The following is a 15782-nucleotide window of genomic DNA, read 5'->3' as shown; positions in this document are numbered from 1 at the left end:
TACACTGTTGGTGGGAATGTAAACTGGTACAACCACTATGGTGAACAGCATACAGAGGTTCCTTAAGAAACTAAAGATAGAACTACCATGTACATGACCCAGCAATCCCACTCCTGGGCATATACCTGGAGAAAACTGTAATTCCAAAAGATACATGCACCCCCATGCTCACTGCAGCACTACTTGCAACAGCCAGGACATGGAAGCAACCTAAATGTCCATCAACAGAGGAATGGACAAAGAAGATGTGGTACATAGAGACAATGGAGCATTACTCAGCCATAAAAAAGAATGAAATTGTGTGCATTTGCGGAGACATGATTGGACCTAGACACTGTCATACAGAGTGAAATGAGTCAGAAATAGAAAAACAAATATTGTACATTAATGCACATATGCAGAATCTAGAAAAGCATAAGATGAATCCATTTGCAAAGCAGAAATAGAGACACAGACGTATGGACACCAAGATGGGAAAGTGGGGTGAGATAAACTGGAGGATCTGGATTGATATATATACACCACTGAGTATAAAATAGGTAATTAATGACAAAACGTGGTCCACTGGAGAAGGGAATGGCAAACCACTTCAGTATTTTGCCTTGAGGACCCCATGAAAAGTATGAAAAGGCAAAAAGATAGGACACTGAAAGATGAACTCCCCAGGTCAGTAGGTGCCCAATATGCTACTGGAGATCAGTGGAGAAATAACTCCAGAAAGAATGAAGAGACGGAGCCAAAGCAAAAACAACACCCAGTTGTGGATGTGACTGGTGATGGAAGTAAAGTCTGATGCTGTAAAGAGCAATATTGCTTAAAAACCTGGAATGTTAGGTCCATCAATCAAGGCAAATTGGAAGTGGTCAAAGACGAGATGGTAAGATTGAACATCAACATTTTAGGAATCAGTGAACTAAAATGGACTGGATTGGGTGAATTTAACTCAGATGACCATTGTATCTACTACTGTGGAAAGAATCTCTTAGAAGAAAGGAAATAGCCATCATAGTCAACAAAAGAGTCTGAAATGCAGTACTTGGATGCAATCTCAAAAATGAGAGAATGATCTCTGTTCGTTTCCAAGGCAAACCATTCAATATCACAGTAATCCAAGTCTATGCTCCAACCAGTAATGCTGAAGCTGAATGGTTCTATGAAGACCTACAAGACCTTCCAGAACTAAAACCCAAAAAAGATGTCCTTTTCATTATAGGGGACTGGAATGCAAAAGTAAGAAGTCAAGAGATACCAGGATTAACAGGCAAATTTGGTCTTGGAGTACAGAATGAAGCAAGGCCAAGGCTAATACAGTTTTGCCAAAAGAATGCACTGGTAACAGCAAATACCTCTTCCGACAACACAAGAGGACTCTGCATATGGACATCACCAGATGACCAATACTGAAATCAGACTGATTATATTCTTTGAAACCAAAGATGGAGAAGTTCTATATACAGTCGGGAAAAACAAGACCAGGAGCTGACTGTGGCTCACATCATGAACTCCTTATTGCCAAATTCAGATTTAAATTGAAGACAGTAGGGAAAACCACTAGATCATTCAGGTATGACCTAAATCAAATCCCTTATGATTATACAGTGGAAGTGAGAAATAGATTCAAGGGATTAGTTCTGACAGAGTGCCTGAAGAATTATTGATGAAGGTTTGTGACTTTGTACAGGAGGCAGGGATCAAGTCCATCTCCAAAAAAAAAGAAATGCAAAAAGGCAAAATGGATTCTGAGGAGGCCTTACAAATAGCTATGAAAAGAAGAGAAGTGAAAGACAAAGGAGAAAAGGAAAGATATACCCATTTGAATGCAGAGTTCCAAAGAATAGCAAGGAGAGATAAGAAAGCCTTCCTTGGTGATCAATGCAAAGAGAGAGAGGAAAACAACAGAATGGGAAAGACTAGAGATCTCTTCAAGAAAACTAGAGATACCAAGGGGACATTTTATGCAAAGATGGGCACTATAAAGGACAGAATGGTATGGACCTAACAGAAGCAGAACATATTAAGAAGAGGTGGCAAGAATACACAGAAGAACTATACAAAAAAGATATTCACGACCCAGATACTCACGATGATATGATCACTCACCTAGAGCCAGACATCCTGGAATGTGAAGTCAAGTGGGCCTTAGAAAGCATCACTATGAACAAAGCTAGTGGAGGTGATGGAATTCCAGTTGAGTGATTTCAAATCCTAAAAGATGATGCTGTGAAAGTGCTGCACTCAATATGCCAGCAAATTTGGAAAACTCAGCAGTGGCCACAGGACTGGAAAAGGTCAATGTTCATTCCACTCCCAAAGAAAGGCAATGCCAAAGAATGTTCAAACTACCGCACAATTGCACTCATCTCACACGCTAGCAAAGTAATGCTCAAAATTCTCCAAGCCAGGCTTTAACAGTACATGAACCGTGAACCTCCAGATGTTCAAGCTGGTTTTAGAAAAGGCAGAGGAAACAGAGATCAAATTGCCAACATCCACTGGATCATTGAAAAAGCAACAGAGTTCCAGAAAAACATCTACTTCTGCTCTACTGACTATGCCAAAGCCTTTGACTGTGTGGACCACAACAAACTGTTGAAAAATCTGAAAGAGATGGGAATACCAGACCACCTGACCTGCCTCTTGAGAAATCTGTATGCAGGTCAGGAAGCAACAGTTAGAACTGGACATGGAACAACAGACTGGTTCCAAATTGGGAAAGGAGTACGTCAAGGCTGTATATTGTCACCCTGCTTATTTAACTTATATGCAGAGCACATCATGAGAAATGCTGGGCTGGATGAAGCACAAGCTGGAATCAAGATTGCCAGGAGAAATATCAATAACCTCAGATATGCAGATGACATCACCTTTATGGCAGAAAGCAAAGAATAACTTAAGAGCCTCTTGATGAAAGTGAAAGAGAGTTAAAAAGCTGGCTTAAAACTCAACAATCAGAAAACTAAGATCATGGCATCCAGTCCCATCACTTCATGGCAAATAGATGGGGAAACAATAGAAACAGTGAGAGACTATTTTGGGGGGCTGCAAAATATCTACGATGGTGACTGCAGCCATGAAATTAAAAGAAGCTTGCTCCTTGGGAAAAAAGTTATGACCAACCTAGACAATATATTCAAAAGCAGAGACATTACTTTGTCAAAAAAGGTCCATCTAGTCAAAGCTATGGTTTTTCTAGTAGTCATGTAGGGATGTGAGAGTTGGATTATAAAGAAAGCTGAGCACCGAAGAATGATGCTTTTGAACTGTGGTGTTGGAGAAGACTCTTGAGAGTCCCTTGGACTGCAAGAAGATCCAACCAGTCCATCCTAAAGGAAATCAGCCCTGAATATTCACTGGAAGGACTGATGCTGAAGCTGAAACTCCAATACTTTGGCCACCTGATGCGAGAGCTGACTCATTGGAAAAGACCCTAATGCTGGGAAAGATTGAAGGTAGGAGGAGAAGGGGACGACAGAGGATGAGATGGTTGGATGGCATCACCAACTCAATGGACATGAGTTTGAGTAAACTCTGGGAATTGGAGATGGACAGAGAGGCCTGGCATGCTGCAGTTCATGGGGTCTCAAAGAGTCGGACACAACTGAACGACTAAACTGGACTAATGAGAACCTACTATATAGCACAGCGGGGAAAAGGTACATATATTAAGGACATATATTTAGTTAATCTTAAAAATGCATTCCAATATACATCAGGCACAGACAAATACTACTTGATTCCGCTTATACAAGGTACCTAGAAAAGTCAAGTTCATAGAGTCAGAAAGTACATTCATTGGTAGATGCCAGGGCCAGGGTGTGAGCGTGAGGTGGGGAGGGGGATTGGGGAGTTAGTGCTTTTTGGGCACAGATTTTCAGATTAGGAAGGTGACAAATTCAGGAGATGGATAATGGTGAGAGTTGTACAACAATGTGAATGCACTTATTGCCACTGAACTTTTACAGTTAAACTTGTTAAAACAGCATGTTTTATATTATAGGGCTTTTATCACAATAAAAGTTTTTTTAAAATAAAATGACTGACTGTGACCTCTTCTGTGAAGTTAACATGGACTTAGACATTCCTTGCCACAGACAAAGAAACTGAAGCTCAAAGAGTTTATATTCACTGACTAGATCACACAGTTAAACCCAGCCATGTGTTCAAAGTCTGAGCTATCTCACGTCTGTCACACTTAACAAAGAACCCTGTACTCACTTACCCATTCAGCCCCATTGAGTCAAAAGTGCACTGGCCTCACAACTGTCCTCCTGAAACAACAACAACAACAACAACAACAAAATGTGTGTGGCAATTTTTAAATATGTCCACAATTTTTTTGCTAGGAAGTCAACCTAACTTTCCCTCCCTTAAAATTTGTTCTATTTCCCACACTGATGTTCTTCATCAGTTAATACTGTATTTATGCTCCTTTTTTGTGGCAGAACTTCTCCATCAGATTTGTGTTTTTTTAATAGCTTCATTGATGGGGATTTCCTGATAGTTCCGTGGTTAGTACTCGGAGTTTTTACTGTGGTGGCGCAGGTTCAATCCCTGGTCAAGGAATGAACATCCCACAAACCATGTGGCACAGTCAAAAAAAAAAAAACAAAAAAATCCAGCTTCCTTGAGATGTAATTCACATACCATACAATTCATCTATTTAAAGCATACCTCTGTTTTAAAAATAATTCCTAAACTGAGAGAAAGCAAAATGGCCTACAATTAGTCCAACAGATTTTTCCAGAGTTTGTTTATCCAGTAAAGACTTAGATTCTCTAGTTGGTTCATTTATTTCGCTACCTGACAGAGATGGACAGGGAGCTAGGGCTTAAGAAACTGCTATACAGCTCAGGAAAAGATTTTATGACTACTTTTCCTGTCTTGGTCCTCATCTCTGAATTTTGTTCATGTCAATTTGGTGGCGACTTCTTCCTGCAGAAGTAAGCCAACTGTGACATTAAAAGCTTTTATCAGAGAGGAGGGAAAATATGCACTTTTATAAATATTTTATGAATAATGTGAATAAATCATACATAGTATCTTTATGACTTTGCTGTTGTGGCCTCAGGACACAATGAACCACGTACCTCACTTGCTTCTTCCCATGACATGTTAGTAAGGATTTTCAAACATTCTGTGGTTCTGACAACAGTACGATCCTTTTGCAAAGGATAACTTCAGCTGAACTTCTTTCAATCTAATCCAAAATATACTGTTCCTGGAAGACAGTCCTTTAAAACTGTGGCATTAAATTAGGTCTGTTATCTGTTTTCATCACCCTGAAGTTTTCTTCATTACTTCTGCTTCAGTATTATTTTTGTTATTGCTAATTCATTACACGCCATTTTGGCAGGGCAGGGGTTAAGGTTGAGGGCTAATGGGTATAAACCTAAATCTATAATATCTTTTTTCCTGGAGCACTATTTCTTTTGAACAAATGTGCAAATGCATTAATACTATGAAGGTGTATAAAATTTGGTTTTATCCAGATAGTAACCTATTAGACTTCAAGTGTACTGACTTTGTGATACTTCATAAAATTTGTTCTGCTAGATTTTCTTGTCAAATTATATTTATCTTTCAAGTGTTACTGAAATGTATCTACTCTCAAAGGATAAAGATTTGATATGCCTGAGAATATTTAAAAGACATATACCATTTTCTTCCAAAAGTGTTTTGAGTAGCACTTTTAGAATTGGCCTCTTGAGGTGATTACTTTAAGAAAGTAACACTTATTTGGATTTTAAGTTATTAGAAGTTTTTTTTCAAAATTAGCTTAATTTATCATGTTCATATCCTTGTATTTATGTTATAGACATAAAATGTAATACCTTTTCCCTTAATAAATAAAAATAATAAAAGGAAAATACTGCTTGTTTAAAGATTTTTTAAAAATGCACACATACAGTAGGGACTTCCATGGTAGTCCAGTGGTTTAGATTCCTCCTGCCAATGCAGAGGACATTGGTTCGATCCCTGATCCAGGAAGATTTCACATGCCACAAGGTAACTAAGCCCATGTGCTACAACTACTGAGCCCACACCCCGAAACTAGTGAAGTCTACATGGCCTTCCACAACAAGAAGCCACTGCAACAAGAAGTCCAAGCACTGAAACTAGAGAGTCGCCCCTGCTCTCCACAACTAGAGAAAGCCCGAGCATAGCTACAAAGACCCAGCACAGCCAAAAATAAATAAATAATTTTAAACACACACACACACACAACAAAACTGAGTGATAATCTAAGCAGACCATGGTTTTTGAGTCTCTAGGTAATTCCACTGAAAAAGGCACAAAACAAACTCATTGATGTAGAAACTGCAATGCTAAGAAGGATGTTGAATGTAAAGACTGGATATCTAATATAAAGAGTGATGACTACTAGGACTCGTCTGGTGGTCCAACAATTAAGAATCTGCCTTCCAGTGCAGGGGACATGGGTTCAATTCCTGGTCGGGGAACTAAGATCCCAAATGCTGCAAGGCAACTAGGCGGCCACACCACAACTGGAGAAGCCAGTCCATCACAACTGGAGACTCTGGGCACTGCCAATCGCCACAAATTGAGTCCTGTGCCACAAGGAAATATCCCACATGATGCAGCAAAGAGCCCGTATAACACAACCAAGACTCAACACAGCTAAAGAAAGAAAATGAATGAATTCAGGTCCAATGCTGGCAGCTCTGATTTTTCAGGAGTTGCTAAACGTTGAAATTACAATAAAATATCCCATTTTTTTTATACACTGGAAACTAATTTAAAAAAATTTTAAACAGTGTCTGAGATACCAATTTGCAGTCTCTGGTATAAAACTGTTAAAACGAAATACAGCTTTTAAAGCCTTCAGCCTAAACAATCCATGCTGCCAAAAACAAGGATGGGAACTCATAAAACAAAAAAAAAGTACCATGTTTAACTAAAAAGTACCTTGTTCACTCCAGAAACAAAAACAAGACTGAATATAAATAGTGAGAGTCTGAAATGATAATGCTTTCAACAGAGAAGTTCAGAGTATCATAGTTAGTACTGTTAACTGGACAAATTTAATTCATTTTTGTTCCTTATACAAGGAAAAATTTCCATTTCTCAATTTCAGATCTAAACAATAATTTGATGTATTATTCTAAGGAAATGAATAGCATTCAACATAAAAAGTTACTCCAAAGTAGGTTAAGGCAAACATTTATATGATGAACAGATGGGTTTATGAAGGAAAAAGGCTAAAACACATCAAACAAAATTACCATAAGTTCAATGTCTGATGACGAATGCAGCTACCTGCACTGAGCTAGGTTAAGGCTGTGGACACTGCAAATTCATTTCAAAGCATATAAAGACTCAACACTAATATTGGTAAAGCTTTTCATTATAAAATGATAGTATCATTAAACTTCCCTGAGCAAGAAGAACAGCCAACAGGATGGGAAACAAGGAAGGGGAGCTGGGTTTGTAGTGATGCTGTACATAAAACCTGACTTCTCTTCTGTATTTCTCCTAAGTCCTATAGAAAAGCCATACAAAGCAGTAACATCTCACAGTAGCGTCTGCTAGGCTCTAATTATATCTCATGTAACATTTCACTGTATTTTTATTCCCTTTTCTCACCTCAATTACCCTGAGTAGTGAACATTTTTCACCTTCTGAAATCCTTACCCTGTAACTTTTTATTCTTCTCTCATGGATGGAGCATAAAGGTTTACAACATGACTGTTCCCATATTTCAGATTTTTCTTAGTTTTATGTATGAACTAGCCACAAAGAAATCTGGGTTTTTTCCTCTCCCAGAGTTTCCAACAGCTAAGTCTTTTGGGAGGGGCTTCTCACTGTGGAGTGCAGGCTCTCTCTTTGCAGTGCACATACTTCTCCTGTTTTGTCACTTGGGCTCTAGAGCACTCACAGGCTCAGCAGTTACAGCACACAGGCTCCCAGAACACGTGGGCTCAGGAGCTACAGTGGCAGACTTGGCTGCTTCACAGCATGTGGGATCTTAGTTCCCCAGCAAGGGATCAAACCTGAGCCCCCGGCATGGCAAGGCAGTGCTATGTTACACTAAGGTTCTAAAAGTATACCTTACCTTTCATTTCCTTAAATTTCCTCTTCCACTCTTTCAAAGTTCCTTCCTAAGGGTTGTCCTTTATCAAACTATAAGGAAGCATAACCTTCCAGTCTTTCCCAGACCCCTAAAACATTCCCTAGTGTTTAAAACAATATCTCTAGTGTTTAAAATATGGCTTTATAGACTATAAATATGTATTTATGACATTATTACTAAATAATAAAAATTATATTTACAGTCAAACACAAGTTAAGAATGGAAAATACACAGTTTCTCTTAGGATGGTGAAATTTCCATTTCTTTTCATTTTTAATTATTTTCATTACATTACTTGTGCAACAAAATGAGTACAACCATCCTTGGTTGAAAAACTGTTCATACAAAAATGCTACTTAACTCTTATCAGCCAATTCTCTCATGAAGTTGTTTCAGAATGTTGGTAAATTTCAATGAGCAGCCAAAGTTAACAGTCATTATAATATGCTATGCTATGCTAAGTCACTTCAGTCGTGTCCGACTCTGTGTGACCCCATAGACGGTAACCCACCAGGCTCCCCCGTCCCTGGGATTCTCCAGGCAAGAACACTGGAGTGGGTTGCCATTTCCTTCTCCAATGCATGAAAGTGAAAAGTGAAAGTGAAGTCGCTCAGTCGTGTCCGACTCTTAGGGACCCCATGGACTGCAGCCTACCAGGCTCCTCCGTCCATGGGATTTTCCAGGCAAGAGTACTGGAGTGGAGTGCCATTGCCTTCTCTGCATTATAATATATGTCATGCTAAAGTTTTCATTTCAAAGATAGAGAAAAACATCCCACTCATTATGGTTGTCAAAAATCAGCCAGAGGACTTCCCTGGTGGTCCAATGGTTAAGAATCCACCTGCCAATGCAAGAGACAAGGGTTCAATCTCTGGCCCGGGAACTAAGATCCCAAATGCTGTGGAGCAACTAAGCCTGTGTGTCACAACTACTGAGTCCATGAACCATAACTACAGAAGCCCACATGCTCTAGAGCCTGTGTCCCACAACCAGAGAAGCCACAGCAAGGAGAAGCCCGCGCACTGCAACTAGAGAGTAGAGTAGCCCTGCTTGCTGCAACTAGAGAAAGCCTGAGAACAACAATGAAGAGACTGTGTACCACAACGAAGACCCAGCACAACCAAAAAACAAAAAATTACCTAAAAGTGTATTTTATGATCAAAACCAGTGCAGTCCCATTATGGCAAACAGTTGATGAAGGGAATCAGGTTGAAACCACTAACCAATAAATGATTACTTTTTAAGGCACCTCCTCTATAAGAAGGAACTTAGGATAGTTTAACAAACTCAAGAGTGGGCAAAACACATGGACTCACAAATGGGTCCAGTAATAAAGCAATGAAGAAAGAGTCAAGGGAAACAGTAACCTTTGACTATGTCTCAGTTCCTTTACTGGTAAAATAAGAACAACCAACAAAGAAAAACAACACTGATCAGAGATGTGCGGCAACCCAGCGTGTTCTTTCCCCTTATCCATGTTCTCCCTATAAACAGGAGGAGGTAAGTAGGTAAGGAAAATGAGTAGGCAAAGATAACCATAATCTGTTGAGCAAACTTTCCTCATACCCACACAGAAGGCCAACGAGTTTCTCCTATTCTTCTTTCACCTCCACACAAAATAAACAGAATCCTAGGGGAAAAAACTTGAATTTATTCTGGCTTGTTTGTGAGTTTATATTTATTACTACTGAAGACAGACCCAGAAATCTCTCCTTTCCTTCCCATGATTCCTTACTGAAGTCACAAGAATCCATTGTCTTTTGGGTCTATCTGCAGGAGTAGTAGCCTCTGATAAACAGCCTCTTAATTGAAATCCAGTGAAAACGCTACAAAGATAATGTTCGAGAGAAGTAGAGGAGGAAATAGCCTCCCATGGCCTCAAAGGAGAAAAAGTGCCATTAACTCTGTATTAAATACCAATACACTAAAATAAGAGACATACATGTGAGTTTCACTTTGGAAGAGTAAAAGCAATGAGCAAGAAGAGCTTTTAAAAAAAAAAAAGTTTTTTCTTTAAAGCCAAAAAGACATAATGAGAAAAGAAACAATTGGTAAGCCCACTAGAAAGAAGCAAACAAACACCCAAATATCCGTCTTTTAGTATTACTTTGCCGAGTATTAATTAAAACTAACTTCTCTAGTAACCTGCTCAAAAGTCAAATATATACACGCCCACAGGATTCCTACAAGCCTGGGCCAAATTCAATTATTAAGTCAGTGTAGTGAAATTATTTTAGAACAATTTTATATATTTGGCTACATAAAAGTCCGACTCTGAAACAATGCTTTAAAATTCCAGAATAGGAAAAATGCTGTTACTCAAAAGATAACTGGGTTTCACTTATCTCTCTTCCTTTTATACTACCTGCTAATAATCAAAAATCATTTTAATCAGTTATATAACATCTTAACTCTTAAAATCTAAAGGACAACGTCTAGAATATTTATAAAATGCCTAGGGGAAAATGTGACATTAAAATATAAAATGAAAAACTTCTTTTTAATGAATACTCCAAGAATAAAATTATTACCATACTGATCTTGAGAGTAACTATTTTCTCTTTCCCAATAATCAGTCATACTTACCTAACCTTTTCACTCTTTTCCATAATTAGCCTTTATCTTGTTTCACCTTCTAATTTTCTCATACCTTGACCAACCACAATTCTGCCTAACCAAATACTTCTAAAAAATAAATGTATCTAGTTATGTATGTCAAACCATACTTGTGCAGATATAAATCTCTTTAAGTATGCTGCTGCCGCTGCTAAGTCGCTTCAGTCGTGTCCGACTCTGTGCCACCCCATAGACAGAAGCCCACCAGGCTCCCCCGTCCCTGGGATTCTCCAGGCAAGAACACTGGAGTGGGTTGCCATTTCCTTCTCCAATGCATGAAAGTGAAAAGTGAAAGGGAAGTCGCTCAGTCGTGTCCGACTCTTAGGGACCCCATGGACTGCAGCCTACCAGGCTCCTCCGTCCATGGGATTTTCCAGGCAAGAGTACTGGAGTGGGGTGCCATTGCCTTCTCCGCTCTTTAAGTATAACCACCCCTCATTAGTATAATCATTAGGAAATTATGTCCTGAGTAGATGAATCTGCTAGAGAATTAAAGTTTATTTTTTTAAACCCTACAACTAAGATTAAAATATACTTCATACTTAAATAAAAGCCACTATAAAATAACTTAATCAAAGGTCAATAAGGAAAAGAAATGAGATATAAATATTGGGAGAGAAAAAAAGGAAGAAGTAATTTTAGAGCATATTCTCACCCATGGACTCTTAGCACAGTCAAACGCATGTAACACGTGAATTTAACCTTTTTGATGGCTGAGAATAACCACTGTATTTTTCTATGAAAAACTATGTCATCTAGCCCTAACGATGTAAAGCCTAATGCTGCTATACTAAATGGCCCCAGGGTACTAAGTTTTAATACTGTATTTTTTGTCTCTTTCTCACAGTTGGTATGTTCAGCTCTAGCAGCACCTTCCTTCCCTAATGTGTAATTTGCCTCCTTTTAAAAACTTATTTTGGCCACCAAGCGTGTAAGATCTTAGTTCCCTGGCCAGGAAACAGGGTGTCTTAACTACTGGACTGCCAGGGAAATCCCTTAATGTACCTCCTTTAATATGCTATGAGCTATAACCAAGTGAAAGAAAGTATTAGTCGCTCAGTCATGTCCAACTCTTTCTGACTCCATGGACTGTAGCCCACCAGGCTCCTCTGTCCATAGAATTCTCCAGGCAAGAATACTGGAGTGGGTTGCCATTCCTTTCTCAAGAGGATCTTCCTGACCCAGGGATCAAACCCAGGTCTCCCACATTGCAGGCGGATTCTTTACCATCTGAGGTGACTTAGTAAAATGCGGTGACTATGTTCCTGGAAACTATAGAAGTACACTTTTAGGAAAAGTTACATGAATTTTAGGACTCACACTTAAAGAATACAGACTTTCTAGTCTATACTCAAGTTCTCAGCTATGTATACAAAGAAGTTTCTAAGGGAATTAAAACTATTAAGAGTTTCTATAGGCATAAAACTATGATTAGATAAAGGACCACCTTCATTTCATAATCAGGTCAAACGCAACAGATCCAGGAGCAGTGGGTAAAGACATGTGATCTGTGTACTGAAAATGATCATTGTTCTTTAATTCGTTAAGAGATTGCATTATGTTTTAGAAAGGTCAGACTAGTTTGAAGATTAGCCCGAAGAATGTCTTTAACTTATAAATGTAATAATTTCCAAACATTAAAGAAAAAAAGAAATGCTATTTAATGTGTTCAAATACACAAAACAAATCAAGTTAATAAAGAATAATTTCTAACTAGGAATCTTGAGTACATCCCTAATACAAATAAATAGGAAGAGCCTATAATAAACATGTCAAATATAAATGCCTCTCAAGCAATTTGCTCTCTGTTAGGTTAACCATTGCCTCGATGATTCTGATTCCATCAAATTATTTCTTACCAAACTATTTTCCACAGATGTTTGTCAGCCATGGGTGAAAATGATTCTCGGTAGTTGTAACCCAACAATTTTCTGAACTTCACAAGAGTTACACCACATCAAAACTCAAGGTGGACTCATTAGCAGACTTCAAACCTTACACACCTTACAATGCAAACCAGAAAAAGCACATCCCTGGCAATTTCCATTGACCGCTAATATTTCAGAAATTAATATGGTATTGATGTGACTCAAATTGTATTATTTTTAAATAAATTTTATGTCTACTTATTTTTTTACAGTTAACACACACGATTTCCAAAAACTACATGGCACTTCATATGCATTGTAAGTATGAAGCACACATTAATTAAAAATGCTATACAAAAATAACATTTTTCATCTATGAAAATGGTAATGATACAAAATCGTGATGCCCCACATTAGGTAAGTCCAGAGTAAAAAGCTCTCATGCCTTGCTGAGGGGACTGTACCACCTTTCCAAAAGACTGATGCTAAAATGTTCATTTACTGACTCTTCAGGAATAAAGAACAATATCCATCAATCAAACCCTAAGGAACAAAGTTTCCTAAGGAAATAAAATATTTCAGAATTTATAGCAGCAGACATCTGAAATAATCTAAAAACAACAGAAGTGTAGTTAATTTGGGTGTTTTACAGCCATTAATGATTTAATGATATGGAACAATTTTCTCAACAATAAGTGAAGAAAGAATACTATTAACTGTATTACTTAAAACATACATTATACATGTATCTCTGTCTCCTTTCATATAATCACAGAAAAAAATGGAAAGAAACTTTATCTGAAAATAATGATTAAGAGGAGCCTCTAGAGCTATAGTTCACGTCATTGCCAAGAGTCAGACATAGCTGAGCACACACGCATGCACGTAATGATTACTCTCTAGGAAGTATTATATTTGGTTTTATTTTGTTCTTTACAACTTTGCCAAACTGCTCAAATTAAAAAAAAAAAAAACCCTTCATATATGAAATAATCACATAAATTAACAAAAAACCCTTTACATATGAAATAAACACATAAATTAACTGAAAAGAGAAATCAAAACCAAATGCCTGGTCCATAATGCTGTGAAAAAATACTGAGACGCTGTTTAAAAAGGGCTTCCCTTGTGGCTCAGGTAGTAAATGCGGGAGACCTGGGTTCAATCCCTGGGTTGGGAAGATCCCCTGGAGAAGGGAAAGGCTACCCACTCCAGAATTCTGGCCTGGAAAATTCCATGGACTGTATACTCCATGGGGTCACCAAGAGTCAGACACAGCTGAGCGACTTTCACTTTTTTCACTGTTTAAAAATGTTTTTAAACAGGAAAATAGTTAATACTGTACTTTATAACAAGAGAATTTTTAAAAAATATATATGTTAGCATACAGAAGTAGAATTTAAAGGAATATACACAAACTGCCAAATTTATAAACCAAAATAGAGCACTTACAAGCACTTACACTTTGTTAAAAATGGCAAAACATCATTACTTTTTACAATGAATGTTTTACCTCTGTAAAAAGCTTACAATAATAGAAAGTCTTCCTAACACTGTTTAAATTATAAATGATACTTATAAGGAAACAACCCAAGAGTTTAATGAAGTTGTCATTAAAATAAGTAGTCACTGATTAAAAGTATAAAAATAAGTAGTCACTGATTAAAAGTATATATTATATCAAAATTAATCATACTTTATCTTTTTACCTTAAAATATTGCAACTGAGTTACACTGGATTTAGAATGTTATAAAACTAGCAATCATACATATGCTGAAGCTATATATATACTACAGTCCTCGAAAAATTAAAGTTCCTGCCACCCAACAGAGGTAATGTGACTATTTAAAAACCAAAACTTTTGTGCACAGCCTACATTACATCTTACTGCGCATACCAGAGACTATTCTCAAGTCTTCTCAAGTCAAGACTGTGTGTGTGTGTGTGTGTGTGTGTGTGTGTGTGAATTGCTCAGTTGTGTCCTACTCTCTGTGACGCCATGGACTGTAGCCTCTCTATACACAGAATTCTCCAGGCAAGAATACTGGAGTGGGTTGCCATTCCCTTCTCCAGGTCACTTACTCAAAGCCAAAATTAAATTCTCCCAACTCTGTAACTGGTCATCTCTGGACCCAGGATTTTATAACAATGTGGAGAATCAAGAAAATTGTTACATTAAGGATTAAATGGATTCAGTGTTTAGCTCCCTCAAATGAAAAATACCTGATTCTGCACAACCAACAACACTTTAATATATTTCAGTCAGTATCAAAAGAAAACCAATGCAAAAAAAAAAAAACAAAACCCTAACGGACACAGCTTTTGTGAGCAGGGAAGAATGCCTTAGGTAGAGGAACTAAAATCTAAGAACTGAATTAAGGGCTAAAAATTCAGAATTCTAATCACAGATAAGACAGTGACCCAACCTAAATTTTGTCTCAACCACATATTCTTGACCACAAATGGAGACTTATTCAAAAATAAGTCATAAAATGTTTGAAAAAAATTAAAACTTAAATTTTTAACCAAGAGAAAGAAAGCATTTTCCTAACCTGGTCCACATATAGACAAATCCCAATGGCCCTGAAATCAGTACTGGTAAGTATGGCAACTAAGAAAGATTTAAAGCATGTTTAGCAACTGTGGCGGGGTGGGGGGCGGGGGGTGGCATTTTAGTACCTTAGTTTAATCACAGCTGAGTGCATAAAGAGGTTTATGCTGTCAGTACTGTCCTAACAAGAAAGGCACAGCTTAGCCTCACCCACAAAATGATTAAAAATGTGCAGTTCAAGAAAAAAGATAATGATAGCTATATATACAGTAAGAGTATAAAATGTTATTCACTATTTATTATCACACATATTAAAAACTTAAATCAAAATATATTTGTTAAATACATAAGCACAGTTTTAAACTGTATATATACTCTGTATTTAATCATTCTCAAGTATTTCTGTACTAAATACTTAGCTTCATCATCTTCGTTATGTGCCCCTTTTTTGGATCTCAGCATTTTTATCTTTTATTATCTGAAAAAGCCGTATTATTGACATTCTTCATTTGGTAAGTTAAAACTAAGATGAAATTGTTTCTAATTTCTTAAACTTATGACACTGGGTAAAGTTAATGATAAGAATATTAATGAAACAGCTTAACAGCACAGCTTGGGAATTATTCGATGAAAAAAAGCCTCCGGGGGTGGGGA

The 15782-nt window shown here is 37.5% G+C and overlaps 1 protein-coding gene across 15 annotated transcripts in view; it reads right to left on the bottom strand.

The window, feature by feature from the left end:
* Positions 1–15782, bottom strand: part of CSNK1G1 (casein kinase 1 gamma 1) — a 153291-nt gene that overhangs the window by 123282 nt on the left and 14227 nt on the right. For 2 of the 15 annotated variants that reach the window (XM_055537673.1, XM_055537672.1), the window contains exon 2: positions 4220–4268. The exons of the other annotated variants lie outside the window; for them this stretch is intronic. The gene's annotated coding sequence lies outside the window, so the exon portion shown is untranslated. The remainder of the gene's footprint in view (positions 1–4219; positions 4269–15782) is intronic. 15 annotated transcript variants of the gene reach the window in all.

Source organism: Bubalus kerabau, chromosome 10 (assembly GCF_029407905.1).
Source record: "Bubalus kerabau isolate K-KA32 ecotype Philippines breed swamp buffalo chromosome 10, PCC_UOA_SB_1v2, whole genome shotgun sequence".
In the NCBI taxonomy this organism is placed as follows: domain Eukaryota; kingdom Metazoa; phylum Chordata; class Mammalia; order Artiodactyla; family Bovidae; genus Bubalus; species Bubalus kerabau.
The sequence above is the reverse complement of the archived record's forward strand: the minus strand, read 5'-3'. Positions and strand labels throughout refer to the sequence as shown.